Genomic DNA, 27,873 nt, shown 5'->3' on the forward strand with positions numbered 1-27,873 from the left:
AAGGGGAGGTTAATTCCTGGACTCCCTCATGCACCACCTGGCAACCAGTGGACAGCAGCTGGGAGCAGGTTTCCTGCCTTTTTGGCATCAGTTGGGGTCTGATTGGAGGACACCAGACTGTGGGTTGAAAGATAATGGGAGCCTTACTGTGTGGTGTTTGCTAAGTTTGCCAATTTCAACCGCAGTGGTGAGGGTTGCACAGCTAGACTTGGTGTTTCAGGTCGAAGGAAGAAATTGGCTTGAGTTCCAGTGGTACCTGCTGAAGGAATGTGAAGACAGTATCAGATTCTGTTGTGATTGCACCACAATTCAAAAGCCACCCAGTGTTTTAGATTGTCATGTGCAAAGTTCTAATATGTAAAACTGCTCAAGCCTGGTAATTGTATGAAGGCTGATACACCAAGTGGGGATTTTCAGCACTAACTTTTCCACTATTCTATCCAATTCTGCAGTGAAGAAACTCCTCAATTCATCAGTTCCAGTGTCCCCTGCGAGTTTTGACTGGGCTAGGAAAGTCGTCCATCAGCCTGTTGCTCAGAGGAGGGAATTGTCCTGATGCAGGGATTGCACAACTTCTCCATTTAAGCAATTGTCCTAATCTGTAAATTATTGGTAATCCCACTTGGAATCACGTAATGGATACACAGTACTGTGTAATAAGCCAATAAGGCAAACTTTACTCAGATCAGATTTAGATGTTGCTGCAGTTTTTGGTCTGACTACTGGCTACTGTTTAGCTGTATGCTTGTATGCTGTGATTACACAAACACCTGGAGGTATACAGAACCAACATTAGCAACAGAACTAATGGTACATAGCGCATGTCACCAAAAACTCAACCTTGTCAATCATGCTCATACACTACATTTGGCCACTGGATCTTTCTTCCACTGTTGGCAGGATGAGGTAATAAAATGTGTGCTTCAGTTATCTATTAAGTGAGCTTGAATGTAGAAGAGGAGAAATTTGAGCCTCCACTAGAAACTTCATGAAGCTTAGGCAATGACCTTGATTGGATACGAAGGTGAATTTGAACCCTCTCTATGTACTTGATGACGCTAAAGCTGTCAGAGTCAATTCAAATAAAGGTTAGTGGTAAGTCCTTATTGCTGAGTTTAGGGTTTTAAGGATATTAAATACATTGCGCAGGTGCTTTGTGTGATGCCGTACATCAGTTAATCCATTGTACTGAAAATGGTATATCTGAATTTTAAAATGAAAAATAGGTTTTGGAAAAAGAATAATTAAAAATAAAACTTGTGGGATTTTAGATTCTTTATGGAGCCATCCAAGATTTTTTTCACCGAGAAAGCTGAATGGCTCCAGGCTTTTATTTGTTTTGTCACTGAAGTACAGTACCTTCAGTGTGTATGCTGTGAAAGTGAAATAATTTTGCAGACATAGACTATTTCTTGGTATTTGAAGTGCAATTAACAAATACTTTCATAGTTAAACTATTATCTTGTTACTCTTGTAAGGTTACTTGAAAGGTTGGACATAATGTTCTATTGGAAATATTCTTAACATTTAATAAAAGGCTGGGTATATCAATAGATTACCCTTAAAAGTGTTAGAATAATGAGCTAGTCTCCATTATTTCCAACTCCCAGTACCCAGTTTTCACCGAGACCTAGAGGAGAAACCAGGTATGTCTCTCGGAGAGTGAATATTGGACGGCTTGTCTCAATGGCACCGACTAGTTGACAGATGAGTGTCAGTTGTTTTTCAGTTTGCTTGATCATGGATTGATGTGTACTTTGTAAAGACCTCAAAAGAAGTAATGCACAATTATTTGAAATGACATAGATACTTTTTTGAACAAGTATGCATTTGAATTGTATTTCAATAATCCTGATCATTTATCACTTTAAATAAAATTTAAGTGACATCACTATGGAGCATGTGCAAAATAGGTAAAGCTGTTTAGGCAATAAATTACATGTATTGATGAAATATCCAACCTGAGTAAATGTTATACATGCTTCATGAAATCAGTCCTTTTCAGGGTTACCAGTAAATTACTTTTTTAAGCTCCTCGTGAGAGTTTCTGTTATGCAATCAGTTTTGTAAAGGACACTCCCGGCACTCCACCCAAACACTATGACACTGCACCCTTGGCAAAACAAATGCGCTAATTTGACATCGCACCTTTAGCATACAAAATGTCCCAAGGTATTTCACAAAGTTACAGTAAGAGGACTGGAACACTGAGCCAGGGAGAGAGTTTTGGAGAGGTGACAAAGGCTTGGGCAAAAAGATGGGTATTGAGAAGGCTTTAAAAGAGAAAAATTAGACAAGGTGGGGTTTAGGAGAGAGTTCCAGAGAGCAGGGTATGATCAGCTGAAATCTCTGCCACCAATAATAGGACATTTGGAAGGAAATGCACAAGAGGCTAGAATTAGAAAATTAAAGGGTGCAGGAGGAAAAGTCAGTGCGGAGGAGATTGGCCAGGTAGAGTAGAGCAAGGCCAGAGAAAAAATTGGTGATGAGCATGAGAATTTTATATTTAATGCATTTGTGGACAGAGGAGGAGCACTGAATGAGTGAATCTTAGGCAAGACAGGATACAGGAAGCTGCATTTTTGGCACTAGGTGCTGAAGTCATGTAGTGGGGCTTGAACTACTGATCTGACTCAGTTGGGAATGCGACCAGCTAAGCCAGCTGACATTAACAAATCATTGTCTTCATTTTTTGTTAAAGAAAAGTTGCATATTTCATTAAGCACATTTGAGAGTGTTTTCATGAAAACTGGGTGACAAATTCCCCATTTAAAGTAAGGTTTCCACATTATTTACATTGCTTACTTTTGGTCAAAGCAATTGAGAAATTATTTTGAAATTGTCCAATGATTTATGATTGTTTTATTATAAATGACATTGAAATTATTGAGAATCATCATTTTGCTTATTGTCATGCAGACCCCCACCTGCCAAGATGAGGTATATTAGAGTCAGAGTTATACAGCACAGAAACAGACCCTTCGGCCCATCGTGTCTGTGCCAACCATCAAGCACCTAACTATTCTAATCCCATTTACCAGCAATTGGCCCATAGCCTTGTATGTTAATTGCGTTTCAAGTGCTCATCTAAATATATCTTAAATGTTGTGAGGGTTCCTGCCTCTGCCACCTCTTCGGGCAGTGCGTTCCAGATTCCAACCACCCTCTGAGTGAAAATGGTTTTCCTCAAATCCCCTCTAAACCTCCTGCCCCTACCTTAAATCTATGCCCCGTGGTTATTGACCCCTCCACTAAGGGAAAAAGTTTCTTCCTATCTAACCTATCAATGCCCCTCATAATTTTGTATACCTCAATCATGTCCCCCCTCAGCCTTCTCTGCTCTAAGGAAAACAACCCTAGCCTTTTCAGTTTCTCTTCATAGCTGAAATGCTCCAGTCCAGGCAACATCCTGGTGAATCTCCGCTGCACCCTCTCCAGTGCAATCACGTCCTTCCTATAGTGTGGTGCTCAGAACTGTAGACAGTACTCCAGCTGTGGCCTAACTAGCATTTTATACAGCTCCATCATAACCTCCCTGCTCTTATATTCGATGCCTCGGCTAATAAAGGCAAGTATCCTATATGCCTTCCTAACCACCTTATCTACCTGTGCTGCTGCCTTCAGTGATCTATGGACAAGTACACCAAGGTCCCTCTGTACTTCCTCGGGTCCTACCATCCATTGTATATTCCCTAGCCTTGTTAGTCCTCCCAAAATGCACCACCTCACACTTCTCAGGATTAAATTCCATTTGCCACTGCTCCGCCCATCTTACCAGCCATCTATATCGTCCTGTAATCTAAGGTTTTCCTCCTCACTATTTACGACACCACCAATTTTCGTGTCATCTGTGCACTTACTGATCATACCTCCTTTATTCACGTCTAACTCATTAATGTACACTACAAACAGCAAGGGTCCCAGCACCGATCCCTGCAGTACACCACTGGTCACAGGCTTCCACTCGCAAAAACAACCATCACCCTCTGCCTCCTGCCACTAAGCCAATTTTGGATCCAATTTGTCAAATTTCCCTGGATTCCATGGGCTCTTACCTTCTTGACCAATCTCCCATGCGGGACCTTATCAAAAGCCTTACTGAAGTCCATGTAGACTACATCAACTGCTTTTCCCTCATCTACACATCTAGTCACCGCCTTGAAAAATTCAATCAAGTTAGTTAGACACGATCTCCCCCTGACAAAGCCATGCTGACTATCCCTGATCAATCCCTGCCTCTCCAAGTGGAGATTAATCCTGTCCCTCAGAATTTTTTCCAGTAGTTTCCCTACCACTGATGTTAGACTCACTGGCCTGTAATTACCTGGTTTATCCCTACTACCGTTCTTGAATAATGGTACCACATTCGCTGTCCTCCAATCCTCTGGTACCTCTCTTGTGGCCAGAGAGGATTTGAAAATTTGTGTCAGGGCCCCTGCTATCTCCTCCCTTGCCTCACATAACAGCCTGGGATACATCTCATCTGGGCCTGGGGATTTATCTATTTTTAAGCCCGCTAAAACAGTTAATACTTCCTTCCTTTCAATGCTAATATGTTCAAATATATCACAATCCCCCTCCCTGATCTCTACACCTACATGTCCTTCTCCATAGTGAACACAGATTATATTAATTTTGTCATTTGAGCATTGATTTTAAACTGTTGCTGGAGCGAGGAAATGACTTATTAAACAGATCAGCCGTGGCTGGAAAAAAACATTTACATATTTACAGACAGTGCTTGTGGAGACAAAGGACCATTCCCTGACACATTCAACCCACACTGGACTTTGTTCAGCAGACATTGAAGGTGAGGAAACTCACATTCCAGAATGACTGCTAAAATGGCTCAATCCACAAACCGACATGCTCAAAACAGCTAGTCACATGACTAACCTGATGGGCAACCTGAATTTTTTTGAATTGTACTGACAGTTTTGTGAGAGAGACTGTTTGCTCCTGGACGGTAAAGAACTCTTCTGGCTGGCTCGCCATAGCCTCTCCTGTCTGCTCCCATCTCTTTCTCACAGAACTCCAAATCCACTAAAGACATGAACCACAAGAGAGGAAAGTCTCCTACATCGAACAAAGTTTAAGAAGAATACTGGGCCCCAACGAAAAGTAAGATCTACCTACAATCTACCTACTCTACAGCGAGCTCGAAGAACAGTTACCAAAACCATCTTCAGATATTGCCTCAAACATTTCCATTTATTTCTTCTGCTCTTTTCTGTTTCACTCTGCATGTGTGTATCGCGTATGCATGCAAACGTGGGCGTGTCAAGTATCCGTAGGCGTTAACCGAATTAAGAGTTAATAAAGTTCAACCTTTTCTCTTTGAACCTAAGAAAATCTGTTTGGCTGGTTTCTTTGCCTTATAATTGGAGAGCTGAAAAAACATTGTGTTTAAAATAAAACCCTGTTAAGGTAAGAGCAGGTGATGGCTGAGAGGGAACCCCTCCTCACTGGGTCGTAACAGAAATTTGGGTGTTACCTGGATATTACCTACAGACAAACGAGAGAAATTGGAAGTGGGAAGCCAAATTGTTCCCAATCAAAAAAAGAGCAAGATTTCAATACAGGTTTACTTGTGGTTGTGTGTGCTTGAATACTAACATGTCTGCAACTGAAGCTAATAGCTCCCCAAGCCAGGGTGAAGTAACTTGGAATAAGTTAAAAGCACTGTCTTTGGAGGAGCTGAGAAAAATGGCTGAGCAGTGTGGGATCATTGTCAGTGCTAAGGCTAGAAAGTCCGAACTAAAGCCTGGCTACCGACCCAGACCTGACTACGTGTGTCGGGGTCGGGTCGGGTTGAAATTCCAAGTCCAGCATTCAGGCTCAGATCGGGTCGGGCTGGACAGTGTTCCCGGGAAGTCACGGGATCATGTTTACCCATGATTCCCCACAACTCCAGCTGCAGGAATAGCCTGCCAGAACAGATGAAGGAGATTCAGGTTGGTTTGGGCATGAAAAGAAATTAAAGGGCTCGGGTTGAGTTCGGGTTGGCTGTGGTCGGTTCGGGCCTGGATCAGGTTTTAATTTTATACCCGAGCCAGACTTTAGTCTGAACTCCTAAGACTAGTGGCTAACCATTCTTCCCTTGAATCTGAAGAAGCAGAAACAGGGTTAGAAGCAGACTCAGACAGGGTATTGCTAGCAAAGATACAATTGGAACAAAGGAAACTTGAATTTGAGGAGAGAAAGAATGAGCCTTCCATAAAGAACGTGAGGAAAAAGAAAGACAGGAGAAGGAACAGGAGAGAAAAAGAGAGAGACAGGAGGGACAGAAAGAAAGAGCCTTCCAGAAGGAACGTGAAGACGAAGAGATGCAGGAGAGAGAGAGAGAAAGAATATTCCTGAAAGAATGCGAAGAAAGAGAGCTGAAGTGGCTTGAGTTAACTAGGGGGCGACAGAGTAACTGCAGTGAAAACATGGCCAATATGGAGGAGCGTAATTCAGGGCTGGGTGCAGAATTGTTAAAACGAACTCGACTAATCCCAAAATTCAATGAGGAAGATGTGGAAGAATTTTTGTCTTTTGAGAAACTAGCAAGACAGCTAAAATGACCAGCTGAGACCTGACCTCTTTTATTACAAAGCAAGCTAACTGGAAAAGCCCATGAGGTTTATTCTCTGTTGCCAGATGAGAGTTAATCAAATTATAAACTGACAAAAAGTGCTATCCTCGGGGCATATGAATTAGTACCCAAAGCCTATCCCCAAAAGTTTAGAACCCTCCCGAAGCAAGCTAATAAAACTTATCTGGAGTTTGAAAGAAGTAAGCAACTGGCTTTTGACCAGTGGCTGAGGGCTCTTAAAGCACAGCTCAGCTATGAGAATCTCAGAGAAGTAATTCTGTTAGAGGAATTTAAACACTCTTTCCCACTCTCCGTCAAGACCCATGTAGAGGAGCAGTGGGTTCAGAAAGCCCAGCAAGCAGCTGTTCTGGCTGATGAGTTTGCTTTAATTTATAAGTCAGTTTCCCAGGGACAACCTTTCCTAGTCACCCCCACAAATCCAAAAAGGACAAAGCATAGGAAGGTGATAGGAGCCCAAGCAGTCCTGGGAGAGAAAGAAAAGCAGGTGACCCAGGAGGTCCTCCTCCAGCCAGAAATGAAGATGCTGTGGGTAGGAGTGAGACCCAGAGACCGGTGTGCTTCCATTGTAATAAAGCAGGGCATTTAAGAGCTGACTGCGGGAAACTAAAGAGAAAACCTGTAGAGTTAATCAGGGCACACCTGCTCAGTGAAGAAGAGACCCTGATGGAAAGCACAGCAGAACTTGCTGTGGCTTTAATTGCAGTAAGAATGAGACCCAAGAAGTCTACCGCTGCAAGTACAGGAAAATTTAATAGGATTCTTGTAGGTTATCAGGGTTTTGTGTCTGCAGGGAGAGTAACCCCATACCCCTGGATTGGGGCCAGCAGGCCCATAGTAATTTTCAGGGACACGGGCCACTAGACCCTTTTTACTGAGAAAAGGTCTGACCTTTCCCCCGGAGAGTGCAGAAAACACCAGCATGGTGGTGAATGGTATTGGAGGGCAGTAAAAGCCTGTACCTTGACACCGGGTGCACTTGGAGTGCAACCTAGTTTTGGGAGCAGTGACCGTAGGGATTGTCCCTAGTTTGCCTGTGGACGGGGTTGACCTGCTTCTAGGTAATGATCTGGCGGGGGTGAAGGTGGTAGCTTCCCCAGTAGTGAAAGAGAGACTGCAGGAAAACAGAGAAACAGGGCAGTGGCAGGAAATGGTCCCCCGCCATTTCCCTGAATGTGTAATGTGAGGCCATGATCAAACCAGCTCCCCCAGAGGAGACTGAATTGGCACTGCAAGCAGATGGGCATGAGGTCTGTCTATCTGAACCTTTCTTTGGAAAGTTAGAAGACCCAGGGAATAAATTAAATGGATCTTCCCTAGCTGAGGCGAGCTGACCCAGTATTGAGAGAGTTAGCACAGGCTGCACAATCTGAAATTGAAGCAGTATGAGTCCCTGATTGCTATTATTTAAACAATGAGGTACTGATGAGGAAATGGAGTTCTTCTCAGACCTGAGAGCAAGGAGTGGACAATGGTTCACCAGTTAGTAGTGCCACAGAAGTACTGGAGAGAAATATTAAGAATGGCCCATGAGATTGCAGTGGCTGTACATGTCGGTATACGAAAAACCAAAGCCCGCATAAGACTGGCCAAAACTGCACAAAGATGTGGTGGAGTACTGAAGGAGTTCCCACATGTGCCAGGTTGAGGGGAAACAGTAACCTACGGTGAAATCTGCACCCCTAAGTCCTGTATCGGTGTTTGAAGGGCTCTGCAGCAGAGTGCTGGTGAACTGTAAGGAACTCCTGCCAAGAACAAAAGGGGACAGGCAGGCACCAGGCTGACAACAGGTTAGAAAGGAACAGGGAAAAAGGGACCAAGAGGGAAGGTTAAAGGAAGTCCAGGAAGAATCCCGGATGTAAACCTCTACTGTCCGGTCAGCCAACCCCAAAATGTTTGAAAAATTAGACCCCACATCCTCCTATGTAAATGCAGACACTAGAAGCATCCCACCATAGTTGCTAACAGCATTTACAGGAACCTGCAGAAACAAACAAACACCTTAGGGGACAGAGAAATTGTGAGGGTGATGCCTCACCTAGTTGAAGTGCCACAGGGGAGTGCAATAGAGTCTGCACAAATACCTGCAGGCAGGGGTGTCCTAAAGGACAAAGGGGAGATTAGCAAAGAATCCACCCCCACAGTCAGGAAAATAGAGAACTACCCATCCCCTGAAGTCAAAAGCCTTTGCATGACTCAGCAAAGTACTGAAAGAGAGTTCAGGATAGACCCGCCCACTGCTGACTCTCCTGAAGAAAAAATTCCAACTTAGGGCTAATTAAATCTAACCCTTCCCCTTTGCAGAGCTCAACCGGAACAAAGATCCAAGGCAGTCATGGAAATAGGCAAACTGAAGAAAAACTCCCCCCCCTCCAAACAAAACGCAGGTTTACTGGGATGCCAAAAAAGGGGTAGTTAAAGCAGCACTCCCACCAAGAAAAGGCAGGCTGTAATAAATTTCAGGACTTATGAATGAATGCGAATGAATGAGAGAGAGAGACGCCTGGTTTCCCCTGTATCTTATATTTTCTCTCTTGACCCTTTTAATGAAATGCTCTTTTTAAAAATCGCATTTCATTCCTCGGTGTGGAGATGTCATGCAGACCCCCACCTGCCAATGAGGCATATTAATTTTGTCATATGAACGTTGATTTTAAATTGTTGCTGGAGCAAGGAAAAAACTTGTTAAACAGATCAGCCGTGGCTGGAAAAAAAACATTTACATATGAACAGACAGTGCTTGTGGAGACAACGGAGCATTCCCCAACACATTCAACCCACAATGGACTTTGTTCACCAGACGTTGAAGGTGAGGAAGCTCACATTCCAGGATGACTGCTAAGATGGCCAAATCCACAAACAGATGTGGTCAAAACAGCTAGTCACATGACTAACTTGATGGGCAACCAGAGTTTTTTTGAATTGTACTGAGAGTTTTGGGAGAGACTGTTTGCTCCTGGGCGGTAAGGAACTCTCCTTGCTAGCTCACCACAGCCTCTCCTGTCTGCTCCCATCTCTTTCTCACAGAACTCCAAATCCACTGAAGACATAAACCACAAGAGAGGAAAGTCTCCTACTCGAACAATGTTTAAAAAGAATACTAGACCCCAACGAAAAGCAAGATCTCTACAATCAAGGACTCTACAGCGAGCTCGAAGAACAGTTACCAAACCCATCATCAGATATCCTCAAACTTTTCCACTTTATTTCTTCGGTTTTCTGTCTCTCTCTGCATGTATGTCGTGTATGCACGCTAGTGTGGGTGCGTCGCGTATCTGTAGGTGTTAACCGAATTAGAGTTTAAGTTTAATAAAGTTCAACCTTTTTTCTTTAAACCTAAGTAAACCTGTTTTGCTGGTTTCTTTATCTTATAATTGGAAAGCAGTGAACAAGGATTCACCAAGGGGGAGCTAAAAAAACGGTGTGTTTAAAATAAAACCCTGTTACGGTAAGACCAGATGAAGGCCGAGAGAGAACCTTAGACCCCCGTCTCACTGGGTCGTAACATTATAAACACACTAGCTGAACAGCAAAAGCAATAATGCAACTACTTGAAAAGCTGCAATTTCAACCAATCATGTCCATTTTTATTTCTGACCCAGCTCAATACATAGCAGAATAACGTGTCAGATAACAAATTCACAATATTACCCATTGTATTTTGAAATGTTGCCACTTGATTATTCCTCCCCACTGCTGACCGGTTTAAATTGCCAACCAATGGGTTAATGTTGATGCACTATAGACAAGACTTTTCACTCTTTAAAACAATTGTTTTTAATTTCCATAGTGACGAGACTCTAGTCGATGATGAGCAGTAAAATGATTGACAGAAATACTGACTGGCATATTAAAAAGAGCTACTCACTCCTAATGGGTCCAGAAAAAAATGTGCAAGTTTATCACCAATTGAAATGAAGACGATGTTTGGCTAGCGTAAAGTTGTAATTCTACCTGTAATGACTGTTTAGAATCTCATTGCCCTATTAACAGTCCTCCATTGTCACTTGTTGCTAATCTGAAGAGTTAATCCATTTTAAAACAAGTCACTATTAGTTTAAAGTTAATTTTAACATTTATTTGATTATTGCTCACTATTATACTTTAAAGGATGTTATGTTATTACAATAATGAACAGAGGCATGGGCATTTTTTATGTCTCTGCAAGTGGTTGATTTAGCACTGCAATTTGCCCCGTGGCAAAGCAATTAGTACTGCGGTACACTTCCTCATATCTGCATGACTTGATGCTCATTATTGCACCAGTACTGAGAAATGATGCAGGGATTCCAGTATCAATTTATTGAAATATATAGATGCTGCATCACCAAATGAATCCCGGCAACCTCTATTTCTTGTCAAATATAAATTTTATCCATTAGTTCTTGCATCATTTAAAACTTGCATTATGAACAAAACAATACACTTTCCAGTATATTCAGACACATTGCATTTATATATTTTAAGTGATTTTCAGTAAAAAAAAAAATTTAGTAGTTGTTTCAAGCCAATTGTGAAATGCCAGTTGCACATTGATCTGTATTATTACTGGCACAAAGTATGTTTTAGAGTAAGGATGTCAAAACTTTTCTGGCTGAGGCACATAGAATGGTTCCAGTACAGAAGGTAGTTATTTGGCCCTTCGAGCCCATGCTGGCTCTCTGCAGGAGCAATTTAGCTAGTCCCTCTCCCCCATCCTATACACCTGGCACTGCAGTTTCTTTCCTTTTAGGTGCTTGTCCAATTCCCTTTTGAATGCCTCAATTGAATCTGCCTTCACCACGCTTTCAGTCAGTACATTCCAGATTGTAACCGATCGCTGCATGATAAAGCTTTTCATGTCCTCTTTGGTTCTGTTGCCAGTCATTTTATACATGTGTTCTCTGGTTCTTGACCTGCCAATAGAAAAAGTTTCTCTCTATCTACTCTGCTTAGACCTCTCAAGAATTTGAACACCTCTAGCAAATCTCCTCTCACCCTGCTGCTCTAAGGAGACAACCTAGCTGCTCGAATCTGTCTACGTAACTGAAGTCCCTCATCCCTGGAACCATTCTCGTAAATCTTTTCTGCACCTTCTCTAAAACTTCACATCCTTCCTAATGTGTGGTGCCCAGAATTGGATTTGCTGTTCCAGTTGAGGCCGAACTACTGTTTCTTAAAAGTTCGGCATAACTTCCTTGCTTTTGTACTCTGTGCCTCTATTTATTAAGCCCCAGATCCTATGTCTTTTTAACCACTTTCTCAACCTACCCAACCACCTTCAACGATTTGTGCACATATACCTCCAGGTCTCTCTGCTCCTGCACGCCCCTTTTCTTTGTACCCTTTAGTTTATTTTGCCTCCTTGTTCTTCCTACCAAAATGTATCACTCGCACTGTTATTTCCAAAAAAATACTTTATTCATAAAAATCTGTTTTTTAAAAAAAAAGTTCAAACTTGACATTTTCGTAAGTGCAATAGAGATCAGATTCCTTCAATACAGGACTTGAGTTTCCTCACAACTCTTGCAATGCTATTTTACATGCAATGAACATAAGCATTACACAGCAAAAACATATTTTGGTGCATACAGCCCGAGGGGTTTTACACAGCTTCCAGTCCCTCGGGCTGTGCAACTGGCATTCCCCATTGAGCTTTTGCGGCATCTGCGCCAAGCTTTAGTGCGTCCCTCAGCACGTAGTCCTAGACCTTGGAATGTGCCAGCTGCAACACTCAGTCGTAGACAACTCTTTGCACAGGAAGACCAGCAAGTTTCGGGCTGGCCAAAGAACGTCTTTCACCGAGTTGATGTTTATCTCGGTATGCATCCCTGGGAACAGCCTATAGAGCCCAGTCCTATGTTACAGAGCTGCTCGGGATGAAACTCGACAAAACCCACTGCATCTCTTTCTACACCTGCTTTGCAAAGGCACATTCCAGAAGGAATGGTCTCTTCCCCACCACAGCCACCTCGAGGGGCAGCGTGCGGAAGCGGTGAGACTCCGGGCGTGGCGTGCAGGAAGGATCTGACGGGGAGGGCCCTTCGCACCACCAGCCAAGCTACATCTTGGTGCTTGTTTGAAAGTTCTGGCGATGAGGCATTCTGCCAAATGACTTTGGCAGTCTGCTTGGAGAACCATCTGGCAGGATCCACCGTCTCCTTTTCCCGTAGGGCCTTGAGGGCATTCCGTGCAGACCACTGCCAGATGGATTGGTGGTCAAAGGCGTTTTTCTGCACAAACCTTTCCATGAAGGATAGGTGGTACGGCACAGTCCAACTGAATGGAGCATCCCACGGCAGTGTGGCCAGACTCATCCTTCACAACACTGGGGACAGATAGAACCTCAGCACGTAGTGACACTTGGTGTTTGCGTACTGGGGTTCTACGCACAGCTTTATGAAGCCGCACACAAAAGTGGCCATCAGGATGAGGGTCCATTTTGTCTCCCTTTATCTAGAGGTTTGAACATCGTGTCCCTGCGGACATTGTCCATTTTGGCGCAGGAGAGGGATATGCACCAGACCTGTGCCACTTATGGTAACAACGTGAGCACGTCGCACCTGATGACTAGGCTCTTAGCTACAGTGGAGGGAGAACACTGCTCCCATATGCTCAGTTTATATTTTACCATGGCTATACGTTCCTTCCAGTTTTTGGCGCATGCCCCGGCCCCTCCAAACCATATCCCCAGCACCATCAGGTAGTCTGACCTGACAGTGATGGGAACAAAAGATCGGTCAGCCCAGTTCCCAAAGAACATGGCCTCACTCTTGCCACGATTTACTTTGGCTCCCGAGACCAGTTCAAGCTGGTCGCAGATGCTTATCAGTCTGCAAAGGACAGCAGATCCGAGCAGAAAACGGCAACGTCGTCCATGTACAGGGAGGCTTTGACCTGAGTACCTCTGCTACCTGGGATTGTCACTCCTCTTGTGCCCGCATTTTTCCTAATGGACTCAGCAAAAAGTCCGATACAGCAAACAAACAAGACAGGGGAGAGAGGACAGCCCTGTCTGACTTCAGATTTGATCGGGAAACTTTATTTTATTGAGACTGCTCTACTGATGTTTGTGTAGAGCAGTTGGATCCAATTGCGGATTCCCTCCCCATCCCCATTTTGGAGAGCATCTCCATAATGTAGGTGTGCGATATCCTGTCAAAAGCCTGTCCAAGCTGATGAGGCAGGTGTCTACCCCCTGTCCTGCACATAGGCAATCGTATCCCAGAGTAACGCAAGACTATCAGAGATCTTCCTGCCAGGTACAGAAGAGGTCTGATTGTGGTGGATCACCAACTCCAGAGCAGACTTGACCCGATTGGCGGTGACCTTGGATAGAACTTTGTAGTCTACATTAAGCAGTGAGATGGGCCGCCAATTTCTGATTTCCGCCCTCTCCCCCTTCCACTTGTTGATGAGGGTGATGATGGCTTTCCTCATGGATTCTGACATGCTGCTAGCCAGAAGCATACTCTCGTACACTTTCAGTAGGTTTGGGTCGATCCAGTCCCACAGAGTCGAATGCATCTCAACCGGTAAGCCACGCTTCCGTGAGTTTTACTCGTCTCAAAGGACCTGATGGCCTTTGTCAGCTTGTCCAGAGTTAGCGGTTTGTCCAGACTCTCCCGTGTTCTGTCATCTAAGACCTCCATGATAGATGACAGGAAGGACTGGGAGGCCGTGCTGTTCGTAGGCTTCACATCGTACAGCCCAGCATAAAAGGATTTGCTAATGCTTAGTATAGACTGCGATGACGTTACCGAGCCGTCCTCTTCCTTCAGCCTGCTGATCACAGAGCTCTCTCTCTGTTCGCACTTCTCTGTGTTCAATTTTATCTGCCATATGTCCGCCCATTTCACCAGCCTGTCCCTGTCTTCAAGAAGTCTGTCACTATCCTCCTCACAGTTCAGTATACTTCTGAGTTTTATGTAGTCTACAAATTTTGAAATAGTACCCTGTACACCCAGGTCTAACTTTGAATATATATCAAGAAAAGCAGTGGTCCTAGTACCGACCCCTGGGGAACACCACTGTATACCCTCCCGTGTGTATGTAAGACCTGGCATTACAGCCCATCAAACACACCAATTATATTTTATTATTTATATTATATTTTATTTACTACTTTGTCCTCCTTGAAATTTATGGGCTTAGGATTTTGGGGATGGTTGTTCTTATTTCTGTTACCTCATTGGTGGCTCAATCTTGCATCTGTTGATATCAACAATTTGAAATGGATACAAATCACAAAACAGCAGGACCCACATTCATGTTTATTTTGCCAAATGGTGAATTCTTAGTCTATTCCTTTGGTCATAGAAATTACAACATTATAAAAACTGTTCAACTCAACAGTCCCTGTTGGTGTTTTATCCTCCACGGTAGCAGTAATCCTAATGTGCAGTTGAAAAGTATGCATCAGGCTTCAGTCTCTTAGGAAATGGAACCAATATCACTGTCTCACTTCCAGTGAGTAGCTGAGCCATATGCACCAGTAAGATAAAAGCAAAATACTGCAGAAGCTGGAAATGTGAAATAAAACAAAGTGCTGGATGTACTTGGCAGGTACATTTGGAGTACTGTGTGCAGTTCTGGTTGCCACACTACAGGAAAGATGTGATTAAGCTAGAGAGAGTGCAGAAAAGATTCAACCAGGATATTGCCTGGTTTGGAGGGTTTGAGTTATAAAGAGAGATTGGATAGGCTGGGTCTGTTTTCCCTGGAGTGAAGGAGGCTGAGAGGGGACATGATAGAGGTATATAAAATTCTGAGAGGCATAAATAAGGTAGATAGCCAGAGTCTGTTTCCCATGGTAGGGGTGACTAAAACTAGAGGACATAGGTTTAAGGTGAGAGGGAGGAGGTTTAAAGGGGATTAAAGGGATAAATTTTTCACACAAAGAATAGTGAGCATCTGGAATAAGCTGCCTGAAGAGGTGGTGGAGGCAGGAACAGTAGCGACGTTTAAGAGGCATCTGGACAGGTACTTGAATGAGCAAGGCATAGAGGGATATGGAATTAATGCAGGCAGGTGGGATTAGTATAGATAGGCATTATGGTCGGCATGGACGCGGTGGGCCGAAGGGCCTGTTTCTATGCTGTACAACTCTATGACTAGCTCTGGCAGCATCTGTGGAGAGAGAAAAACAGAGTTGACGTTTCAAGTCAGATGTTACTCTTCCTCAGAACCACCAGCAAAGTCCTAAGTTTGATCCCTAGTCGGTGCTGGGTTAGCTAATTTCAACTGGGGTACTGCAATTGTTTTGAATGCCCTTCAGTTAAGAAGAAAATTAGTCACCATTACTGTTCCTGCTTGCCTTGCAGCATGTATGTATGAATGCTTGGGTGGGAGGGAGTGTGGGGGAATAAGATCAGATTCAGTTGTGATGCCCCCTGTCAACGCTCAGATAACCTGCTGAAATCCATATCAAGGCTTCCACTTGAATAGTGACCACTTGGGTAACGTGCCAGAAGATGACTAGTGGCCACAGAACAATATCCCAACAAGGAGCTAAGGGACAAAAATTGACATGGAAAAATAAAATTTGCTTCCAACTGTTGAGCAGGGGAGTAATGGAGGATAGTGTAAAAGTGAGGGAAGAGAAACTGATATTGTGGGTTTAGTAATGTTGGTGAGTATAACGTTTACGCAGCTGATTGTTCATGGATGTACCATTAGTCAAGATGTCTAATTACTGTAATTTATCAGTGTAAACCAATGATCTGATGTTGTTTACATTAATGAGTTATAATAAAGACAAATTGTTGAATTTTTAAAAATTAATTAACACTTAGCCACACAGGACTCATTAATCAAGTTTAATTTGCCCTTTTTGGTAACTCCTAAGAAAACATTGATTAACTATCCATAAGCTGTGGAAATTGAGGCGGTGCTTTGCATTAGTATTAGTGATGCCTGTTAATGAAAGCCCAAATGATGGGATACACGAAAGGTTAGATATGGGTACGAAAGGTTCAGTCAGCAGTGCAAATGATGTTGGCACGATAACAAAAGGGGAGGAGAGTAGGAGGAAGTGATCAGATCAATCACAGCCTACACAATTGTACTTTCTATTAAACCGTTCCATTCAAAGCATCTTTTGCAAAGTCTGTTAGAAGAAATAAATGTGGCAATGGAAGGTGGCAGAAAGGGAAAATAGAAAATTAAAAAGACTTGACGAATCGTGAATTCATTGGAATTCGGCTCAAGCTGAATTCATAAGAGTTGCATCATCTGTGTTCCTTGACTGTCTTTTTAGTGGTGAATCTCCTCTAAACATTCCTCACTGCACCTTTTTAAAATCCTGTTGATAGGCAAATTTAATGCCTAAATTTAATTAATTGGAAATACTATAGAATAACAAATTCTAATCACAATATTATCTGGATAAATTCATAAATAGTTTTATTTTTATTTAGAGATACAGCACTGAAACAGGCCCTTCGGCCCACCAAGTCTGTGCCGACCAAGTACCACCCATTTATACTAACCCTACAGTAATCCCATATTCCCTATCACCTCCCTACACTAGGGGCAATTTACAACGGCCAATTTACCTATCACCTGCAAGTCTTTGGATGTGGGAGGAAACCGGAGCACCCGGCGAAAACCCACGCAGACACAGGGAGAACTTGCAAACTCCGCACAGGCAGTACCCAGAATCGAACCCGGGTCCCTGGAGCTGTGAGGCTGCGGTGCTAACCACTGCGCCACTGTGCCGCAGTGTGTTTTCAATAGGTTAGTGTATTTACCTTTGATTCATTCAGAGATATACAGAACATATTTCTCCGTTAGAAAGTATTAATCCTGCTGCCATCTGATCATCAGGCTTCTGTTAAACTAATTTTTTTTTTTGCATTTTATTTAGTTTCTTTTTATTTTAATAAGTTAATCTTTTAATTGAAAAAGTACATGCCCATGAAATGGAACCTGTCATTTAACATAAAGGGTAAGAAAGTGTACTGTAATGTGTAGTGATAATGGATTACATAGACTATCTTGTGGAAAATAAAGGGTAGTTTTTTTTAAATTTCCACATATGGTATGCCCATTATGCAGTGGAGGAAAATATTTATATAATACTGGTACTTATAAAACTTTATTATGGCAAGACAAGGCATGGCTATGACAAATTACTTTTTTTTATTCATTCATGGGATGTGGGCGTCATTGGCTAGGCCAGCATTTATTGCCCATCCCTCTTTGCCCTTGAGAAGGTGGTGGTGAGCTGCCTTCTTGAACCGTTGCAGTCTATTTGGGGTAGGTATACCCACAGTGCTGTTAGGAAGGGAGTTCCAGGATTTTGACGCAGTGACACTTCAAGTAGACAAGTGCAGCAGCCATCACAAAGATAGTGCCCTTTTAAAAGCTGTGCTTGCCATGAGAGTCATGTGATCTTTTCTGGTTCCATGCAGCATAAAAGCTGTAGTTGTTGATTCCTCTTGGCTTTTCTGCTGTTGTTCTTGACACGTGTGCCTCTATGTTGCCTCTGTTTTGAAATTGGTGGTTTGATTCACAGAATACTCATAACTTGTTATTTGCATAACCTTTATCTTGATTCAGTTAGAGACGTTCACCAGAGGTTGCTGCACCAGAGTGTTCTTTTTCAGTAGAAACATGCCTCCCATTTACAAATTGAAACATCTTTCATTATGTTCCCTTATCCTGGTTGAGTAGGATTGCTTCATTGCATTTACCAGGAATCAATCTTTGGAATTGAATCTGTGGTCCAATCTTAAAGAAGTAAATGAATATTGTAGGTCAAAAAGTTATCCTGCACAGCATGACATTGATGTTAGTAGTTATAAAAGTATTATAGGTTGGACGTTGAAAATCAATCTGCCTGAAAACTGGAATTGTCCGAAAACCAGACATTTTTGAAAATATTCCATTTGATATTCAGCTAAATGAAATTCGGACTTATTGTCCAAATACAGAGACAATACGGCTAAGTGCTAGTTCTACTCCCCGCACTCCAAGTCGGCCCGAATGACCCTCGATCCCACCAAATGGCAGTGGCCCTCAGGTAAGTTCTGGGATGGGGAGATGGTGGTGGTGATTGTTGTGGCTAAGGCAGGCTATTCTTCGTGTTGGGTGACTGGAATCCCTTTGCAGGCAAGGGAGCACTTCTGATCCTCATGGTTCCACAGGAAAGTTTTTTTTTAAAGTTTATTTACAACTTACTTCCTATTGGTGGCCAGGAATTACTGACGAATCTTGAGCAGGGCTCATCGCTGACTAACTTTGACAAGGGTTCTTAAACAGACATATTAGGTCCATAATTTATATGTTCAATGCTGTTTGACAGCTAAAATGGGGCCCACAAATTTAGCAGTACTCTCCAAATGCATGGGTCCAATTCAGAAGTGTCACATCGCTGAAGCGACCCTTACACTCTGCTTTACAGAAGTAAAGAAATGCAAATTGGACACAAGCAGTCCCACTACTTGCTTTGCACTCATTACATGGGCGAACGTTATACCAATCTCTCCACCGAAATTTCGCTTAACTAATTCTCAGCATCCTTTCCCCTGTTTCTAGTGAAAGTAGAGAGCGCAGAATGTGGTGAAAACCAAGGGCAGGTAACAAAGCAACATACTTCAGCACCTAACCTTGGAACTGTGAGAAAAATGGTTGCCCAGTTGGTTGGTTCACTCAATTGCCAGGTGTAATTTTCAAGCTGAATATTCACAAATAAGTCTGATGTTAAAGTATTCCTTTGAAAGATTGCAAGATGTTAGAGAGAATACCTACTATATACTATATACCAAATATATGCACTGTAAATTCCTGCTGAGTAGAATCTGTTCTGAACTGACTAGGCACTGTGCTCATTTAGTCTTTGATTGTTTTATTGGCAGGAATGTCATAAAGTTATAGTGAAAAAGGAAACCAACTTAGCCACTGTCTGATGAAAGATTGAGGCTGTACTTATAAAATCCAGGTATTATTGTTCAATATGAGCAGCATTCCACCTAGTATTCCTAAGTGGAAATGTAGCAATAAATTATTCATAAGATTTTTTTTGCTGCTATAACATTTGTTCCAGCCAGCCATATATTAGGACAGCTGTCTGAAAAATTGTCAAAACTAAATTCAGCATTATTAAGCTTTGAAAGGAGACAGATAGTCACTACAAACATCACCATCTACTGCCTGTATAAACTGGAATTGGCACAATTGCATCCAATGCAGAGCTCTGCCTGGTCATGCACTTTATTCGCTGGAGTTAGTGTTTTTTTAAAGAATGGAAACATTGTTGTTGGGATATTTGATCGAATTTCATGATTTAGACCGGTATTTTTCAAAATCTTATTTTTGCCTATCAGTGCTTTGTTTCCCAGAAGGAAAAGAATTTCTGGACTCCATCTAGGAATAAATGTGGACTTTATTTTGATGTATGTTTTCCCCCACCCCAAATATTTCTTCTGGAAGCTGCTTATCACCAATATTCAGAAGTCTGCAGGATTCAGAAACATTCAGTAACAAAGAACAGTCCTGACAGCTTTCTCAGTATCATTTTTTTGGTTATGTGTCTTTAATAGAAAAATAGGAGATTTTTTTTTAGCTTGTTAACAACGTATTGAAATCTTAATTGGTCATTATCTTGCCTTTGTGTAGATCATTATGCTCTTTTTACAACTGATTTACGATTCTGTTCATAGTCCAGTGTGGCACCTTTCTGCTTCACTATCCACCTGAGTTGCATTGATTGCATATTCTGATTTTGTTGAGCACGTGCATGTATGCACACACTTTCCACCTTCCCATGATTTATTTTTGCCTCATTAATCCTTGCAATTTTCACAGTAGTAGAGGGCTTTCATTTGTCATGCCTTATATATCAAGATGGTCTGACATTTCAGAAGTGTTATGGCTACTTGCAACAGTCGTCAAAATGTTTTGCAAAATGTATTTGGGATTATTACCTTGATGTAAAGTGCCATAAATATAATTCCAGCTGAGCTTTGAGAAATGCATTTGAAATTTCTGTATTGAGCAATAATTTTTGCAGTGAATGATGCTGCATAGCTAGGACAGAGTGCAAAGCCTTCTTAAAAGATAGATAATAGGAATCATAACCTGCATCTAATGAGACGTTAAGGCTAGCAGTTATTTCTTCATTGAATTAGTGAAGGGTTCCTTCTGACAACCTCATGAGCACCATTGCAAAAAGAAAAATCATAAGATGAACTTAACAGGGGTGACTTGATAGTGCAGCATTACGCATGCTTATTTAATGACCCGGCAGTCCTGGGTTTGATTCCAGTCCCATAATTTTCAGCTGTTTTCACCCAGGAGTACCCTACAAAGTGCATATTATTTCACATTTTTGGAGAGGAAGCAGTTGATTATAGTGGAATTTATAGCTTTAGACACCAATTAACAATAATGGAAAGGCTAGAAAGTAGAGAGAGCAATATCTACTGCTTCAAAAAAAAATCAGTTCTCCTGATGGTTCAAGTCTCTATCTTTGACCATGCAGAACCAGAGTGTCCCAGGTTCGATTTTTGGTAATTGCTGAGTTACCTGGCCTAAGATAGGGCTGAGGCAATTAATTGTTGTACCGCTGAGCTAGGGAAGAGAAAATCAGGCAGTCATCTGGATTCTCGACTCTGGCCGGAAATATAAATGCATAGTCATTGGATGAGTGCAGGATTCGGCTTGATTGAGGTTATTTCTCATTGAATTGCCTGCTCGAATTCTGTTACTACTCACATATAGGTAATGACCATGGCCATTGATTGCATTTTACAACTCCATCCATTTCTTCCCAGTCACCAAAACGCTCTTTAAAAGTTCTAAAGGATCCTGCAGCTCCATGTAATAAAAACAGAATTAGACTAATTCAGTTACCAGTTTTAGGAGGTATTGTAGGGTGTCTGCCATTTGTGAAACTTTACCCCAGGAAGGGAGTCTGTGACCATCCCAGAGGGAGAAATTTGGAGAGGAGGAAAAAGTAATTTATGGTCAAGTTCAGCTTCTTAATGGAAAATTATGATTGAATTCATCTTGCACACACAACAGTTTCTAGTTTGACAAATTCATTCTTTTTTACTATTTTCAGTCACCAACAGGGGTGCAAGTTTGAATGAGGGATGTCAAATATTGGTGCAATGTCAGTAAAAGAACATAAAGGTGTTACAGTTGGTTGTGCTGCAATGTTATTACTGTAAGGATCCAAAATAAATTTAGTGTATATTTTTATTCTGAAATTGAACCTTTTTTATGAAAGTGTTTTCACTGTGGTCTTTTAGCCCCTTTTATAAATTGGCCAGTTATGGCAATTGTACAGATTGTATAATTGAGTTTTATATATTCTTTAAGGACCCCACCCCACACTGAGGCTTATTGAGGTATATTTTCCTGCTTTCATTTGACATACATGAGTTTCTTAGCTTACTAAATAGTTTAATAACAAACAGTGCATCTTTAAACAAAAGCACAGGTCAATCACATATCATGGGTTATCGGGAAGACATGTGGCACCCTCAGTATATGTGTAATGAGCTGAACAATGCAACTAATGGTATTAAAAACTGATTTTGCCTTTTCATGGTTATAACCCCATCCTGATTTTTAAACTGATTGTTCTGAAACCCTTTTGAATTCTCCTTATTGTAATTCGAAAACTGGTGATGAAAGTATTGAATACTGAAATAGCTTCTCACTTTTGAAGATGTGCACATCCTATCCTTCTGTAAATCATAGATTTTTTTATAAATAAACTGGAGTCACCCTTGTTGCCAATCTTCTCCTTGTAAATTTTCTTCCCCCTCTCTTGAAGCTGACTATTTGTTGGTCTACAGTTCCATATGTACTGTGTATCTCGTCCAATGACCATCATTTGTGTGTGAACCTTGTGAATGTTGGGCAGCTTATTCAACCTCGGAATCAGTATAACCAAGCTTGATTCTTTCTACAACAATTTGTGTGTACACCAACCATATTTCCTACTCCTCATTGCTATCTGCTGTCTTGCTTGAAAGTAACTGTTTGTGGGTAGGAAGATGATCAGACTCAGCTGTAATGTGCAAGTTGACTTCACCCACGCTATCCCCAAGCACACAGTTGTACAGTCTACTAACCTTATTTATAGCTGAGATATGTATAATGCCTATTGGGTCAGGTGCTAGTATCTGGCAGTCCAAACTCCACCATCAGTTCACCTTCAGGAGAGCAGGGCGAAATTGGTGTATTAGGAGATACTGCCTTTTTTTTTTAGAACAGCACAGCACAGTACAGGCCCTTCGGCCCACGATGTTGTGCCGAACCTTTAACCTACTCTAGGATCAAACTACCTACATACCCTTCATACTACTATCATCCATCGACCTATCCAAGAGTCACTTAAATGTCCCTAATGTATCTTCTTCTACTACCACCGCTGGCAGTGCATTCCACGCACCCACCACTCTCTGTGTAAAGAACTTACCTCTGACATCTCCCCGAAACCTTCCTCCAATCACCTTAAAATTATGCCCCCTGGTGATAGCCCTTTCCGCCCTGGGAAAAAGTCTCTTGCTATCCACTCTATCTATGCCTCTCATCATCTTGTACCCCTCTATCAAGTCACCTCTCATCCTTCTTCGCTCCAATGAGAAAAGCCCTAGCGCCCTCGACCTTTCTTTGTAAGACATGCCCTCCAGTCCAGGCAGCATACTGGTAAATCTCCTCTGCACCCTCTCTAAAGCTTCCACATCCTTCCTATAATGAGGCGACCAGAACTGAACACAATATTCCGTGTGGTCTAACCAGGGCTTTATAGAGCTGCAGCATAACCTTGTGGCTCTTAAACTCAATCCCCCTGTTAATGAAAGCCAACACACCATATGCTTTCTTAACAACCCTATCAACTTGGGTGGCAACTTTGAGCGATCTATGGACATGGACCCCAAGATCCCTCTGTTCCTCCACACTACCAAGAATCCTGTCTTTAAGCCTGTATTCTGCATTCAAATTCGACCTTCCGAAATGAATCGCCACACTTTTCCAGGTTGAACTCCATCTGCCACTTCTCAGCCCAGCTCTGCATCCCGTCAATGTCCCGTTGAAACCTACAACAGCCTTCCACACTATCCACAACTCCAGCAACCTTCGTGTCATCGGCAAACTTGCTAACCCAGCCTTCCACTTCCTCATCCAAGTCATTTATAAAAATCACAAAGAGCAGAGGTCCCAGAACAGATCCTTGTGGAACACCACTGGTCACCGAGCTCCATGCTGAATACTTTCCATCTACTACCACCCTCTGACTTCTATGGGCCAGCCAATTCTGTATCCAGACAGCCAACTTTCCCTGTATCCCATGCCTCCTTACTTTCTGAATGAGCCTACCATGGGGAACCTTATCAAACGCCTTGCTAAAATCCATATACACCACATCCACTGCTCTTCCTTCATCAATGTGTTTTGTCACATCTTCAAAGAATTCAATAAGGCTTGTGAGGCATGACCTGCCCCTCACAAAACCATGCTGACTGTCTCTAATCAAACTATGCTTTTCCAAATAATCATAAATCCTGTCTCTCAGAATCCTCTCCAATAATTTGCCCACTACCGGCGTAAGACTGTCTGGTCTGTAATTCCCAGGGTTATCCCTATTCCCTTGGGAATAACATTTGCCACCCTCCAATCATCTGGTACTACTCCAGTGGACAGTGAGGACGCAAAGATCATCGCCAAAGGCGCGGCAATCTCTTCCCTCGCTTCCCGTAATATCCTTGGGTATATCCCATCTGGCCCCGGGGACTTATCTTTCCTCATGTCTTTCAAAATTTCCAGCACATCCTCCCTCTTAACCTCAACCTGTTCGGGCATGTCAGCCTGTTTCACACTGTCCTCACAAACGACCAGGTCCCTCTCACTAGTGAATACTGAAGCAAAGTATTCATTTAGGACCTCCCCTACCTCCTCCAACTCCAGGCACAAGTTCCCTCCACTATCCCTGATCGGCCCTACCCTCACTCTGGCCATCCTCTTGTTCCTCACATAAGTGTAGAAAGCCTTGGGATTTTCCTTAATCCTACCCGCCAAGACTTTTTCATGTCCCCTTCTAGCTCTCCTAAGTCCATTCTTCAGTTCCTTCCTGGCTACCTTGTAACCCTCTAGAGCCCTGTCTGATCCTTGCTTCCTCAACCTTAAGTAAGCTTCCTTCTTCCTCTTGACTAGCTGTTCCACATCTCTTGTCATCCAAGGTTCCTTCACCCTACCATCCCTTCCTTGCCTCATCGGGACAAACCTATCCAGCAGTCGCAGCAAGTGCTCCCTAAACAGCCTCCACATTTCTGTCGTGCATTTCCCTGAGAACATCTGTTCCCAATTTATGCTCCCCAGTTCCTGCCTAATAGCATTGTAATTTCCCCTTCCCCCAATTAAATATTTTCCCATCCCGTCTGCTCCTGTCCCTCTCCATGACTATAGTAAAGGTCAGGGAGTTGTGATCACTATCATCGAAATGCTCTCCCACCGAGAGATCTGCCACCTGGCCTGGTTTGTTGCCAAGCACCAAATCCAACATAGCCTCCCCTCTAGTCGGCCTATCTACATATTGAGTCAGGAAACCTTCCTGGACACACCTGACAAAAACTGCTCCATCCAAACTATTTGCACTGAGGAGGTTCCAATCAATATTAGGGAAGTTGAAGTCACCCATGACAACAACCCTGTTACTTCTGCACCTTTCCAAAATCTGCCTCCCAATCTGTTCCTCAGTGTCTCTGTTGCTATTGAGGGGTCTATAGAAAACTCCCAATAAAGTGACTGTTCCTTTCCTGTTTCTGACTTCCACCCATAATGACTCAGTGGACAAACCCTCCTCGACAACCTCCCTTTCTGCAGCTGTGATACTATCCCTGATTAGCAATGCCACTCCCCCGGTTTGTTAGCTGCAATGCAGTGCTATGCTCAGTTTGGAGATCCAAGTTCAGATCCCCATGACAGTCCAAACTAATATTTTCTAAGGACTTTCATCAATGTTGTAGACTTCTCATCCTTAAGGAGCATGAATGTCTGATCCTTAGGCACATTCCACTGAATCTGTGATCTGTTGACACATTAAATACAGTATTTTACTCCAATGATATTTCTGCACGTCTTTAATGGGTGAGCTTTTCTGTCTTTACAAGGTTATTTGTAGGAGACAGAAAGTAATGGATTAGAGGAGTTCTTTTCCTTAGCACTCAAATGCACCTCTGTGGATTTGACCCAAAAGCAACGTATGGACTGCCTTTGCAAATCAAAACATTTCATGACCTAATTTTTGTAGATTAAGCACTTGTTCATGTATCATAGGAATATTTACAATGGTTTAATTAAAGTCATATTTATTGTGAAGGTGAACAGACACAAAATTAATGCTATATAAAGTTTTTGTTAACGTTCTTGTGAAGATTTAGCTGTGCAAATTAGATGGTGCTGTACTTTTAATGGGCCTGTTCTTTTGACTCAGAATTTCCTTAAGGTTGAAGGGAGGAATTTTAAAAAAATTAGGAAGGTAACAATACAAGAGAATTTGGTAATACTTTTGTCAGTTTTCTGAATGCATCAGTTGTATTCTGACTAAACATTGAAATTGTGGATTTACACAGATAGGATGGCAAATGTGTTAGAGTTTCTGGCCCTGATGTAAACCAGCTGTCTGCTGGAAAAACAGCTTGAACCTTTCATAGAGCTCCATTTTATAAGTTTAAAATAATCCATTTTTGATAAGGATGTCTCAGTTACTATTGAAATAATACCTACAGTAACTTCAATTTGCTTGAAATTGCCTACAATAAAATAAAATGGTAGATGAGGAAATGTATTTATTTAAAACCTGAAATTATTACTGGTAGTAATCAAATTAAAAGTGCATATTTCTGCTGTCTGAAAAGTTTAAATGTGTAGAGTGCTGCAGCCTGAGGTTCTGTGTAAAGGTGCTGCTGCTAAAATATGGTTTCTGGTTTATAACAAAATTTTCTTTGTTGCCTGAAAAGTAATGCTGATACCAACCAGTAAATTGCCTAATAATGCAAGTGCCTCTTTATTACACTGCCTGAAAGGATGGTGGAAAAGTTTCAGTAGTAACTTTCAAAAGGGGATTGGATATAATAATTGTGAAGGAAAGATTTGCAGGGCTATGAGAAAAGAGTAGGGGGGTGCGAGGTGGGACTAATTGCACAGCTTTTTCAGAAGAGCTGAAACAGACACAATGGGCTGATTGGCCACCTTTTGTGCTTTATACTTGTATTAATAATACCCTCTGTTCTTCTGAAAACAACCCTGATTTTTATATTTTCTTGTACCAGGCAGCATCCTACTGCATCAGTGCTGTATCTCTTTCTCCTCAACTTGCTTGCTATCGTGTGGAACTCACAACTGCATGGGTTTCATATAGATTCACTATCACGTCGTGAATCCAATTTGGATTTGTAGCTTTAAAAACACTGGACACATTTTGCCTTTTAATTTGGATGGAATTCAGTTTACATGCTCACCATGTTATAGGCATGCCAACTACATTCACTAAATGCTACCTTATATTTTGAATGGGACATTCAAAAGTCTTGTGTCGTCTGTAGTGTTATTCTACACTATGTTGCTGTGTGACCAGGGCATGCATCTGCACTCAGATAATGGGATCATTTTATTTACCACTGAGCATACACTTAGGACCGCAGTACTTCATGGAATTGGATTTCTTATTCCATTCATTTCTGCATTACAGAACCATGTTCCCATGGTGTTTTGTTCCAGCTGGACATGCCAATTTGAGTATTGAGGAAGGCCCACTCAGTTTCAGGGAAGAGAATCTCTAATTGGTTTTGCGGATGGTAGAATCACTGATATTGTGATTTTGACGCCACCAATCTGCCAATTAAAATGTATCAACAGTTTCTAGCATAGTCGCATTTCTGATGCAACGTCAGAACTGGTATTTTCCATTGTGGCCGAGTGAATTATCTGCAGCTGCGCGTCTATCCCTAGACAAAATGTGGAACAGTGATGGATGCAATTGCTCAATATTGTGTCTGTCATTTCAGCTGATCTGAGGGATGTGGACCAATAATTTAAAATCATACCCTTCCAGAAAGAAAGGCATGTTTTCTGCTTTTACTGTTTTAAAATTTACCCCTCCCTTCTTGAAGGCAGTTCCACAGGCATATGGAGCTCCCAGGCCTTTGCTTAAATAGTCATTCTTGATTTGTGAACCTAGACAGTGAATGCAAACTATTTGACTCTGGCAGGCTTCATAGTGACCTCATTGTCGTTTTCAGTTTTAGTTAACAAAGTTCAAGTGTGTCTTGCCACAGAACAAA

The 27,873-nt window shown here is 42.1% G+C and overlaps 1 protein-coding gene across 2 annotated transcripts in view; it reads left to right on the forward strand.

Moving 5' to 3' along the window:
* The window catches only part of mettl16 (methyltransferase 16, N6-methyladenosine), a 125,205-nt gene that overhangs the window by 52,741 nt on the left and 44,591 nt on the right, over positions 1-27,873 (forward strand). The gene's annotated exons all lie outside the window — the stretch shown is intronic.

The sequence above is a fragment of the Heterodontus francisci genome, chromosome 30 (genome assembly GCF_036365525.1).
Source record: "Heterodontus francisci isolate sHetFra1 chromosome 30, sHetFra1.hap1, whole genome shotgun sequence".
Taxonomy (NCBI): Eukaryota; Metazoa; Chordata; class Chondrichthyes; order Heterodontiformes; family Heterodontidae; genus Heterodontus; species Heterodontus francisci.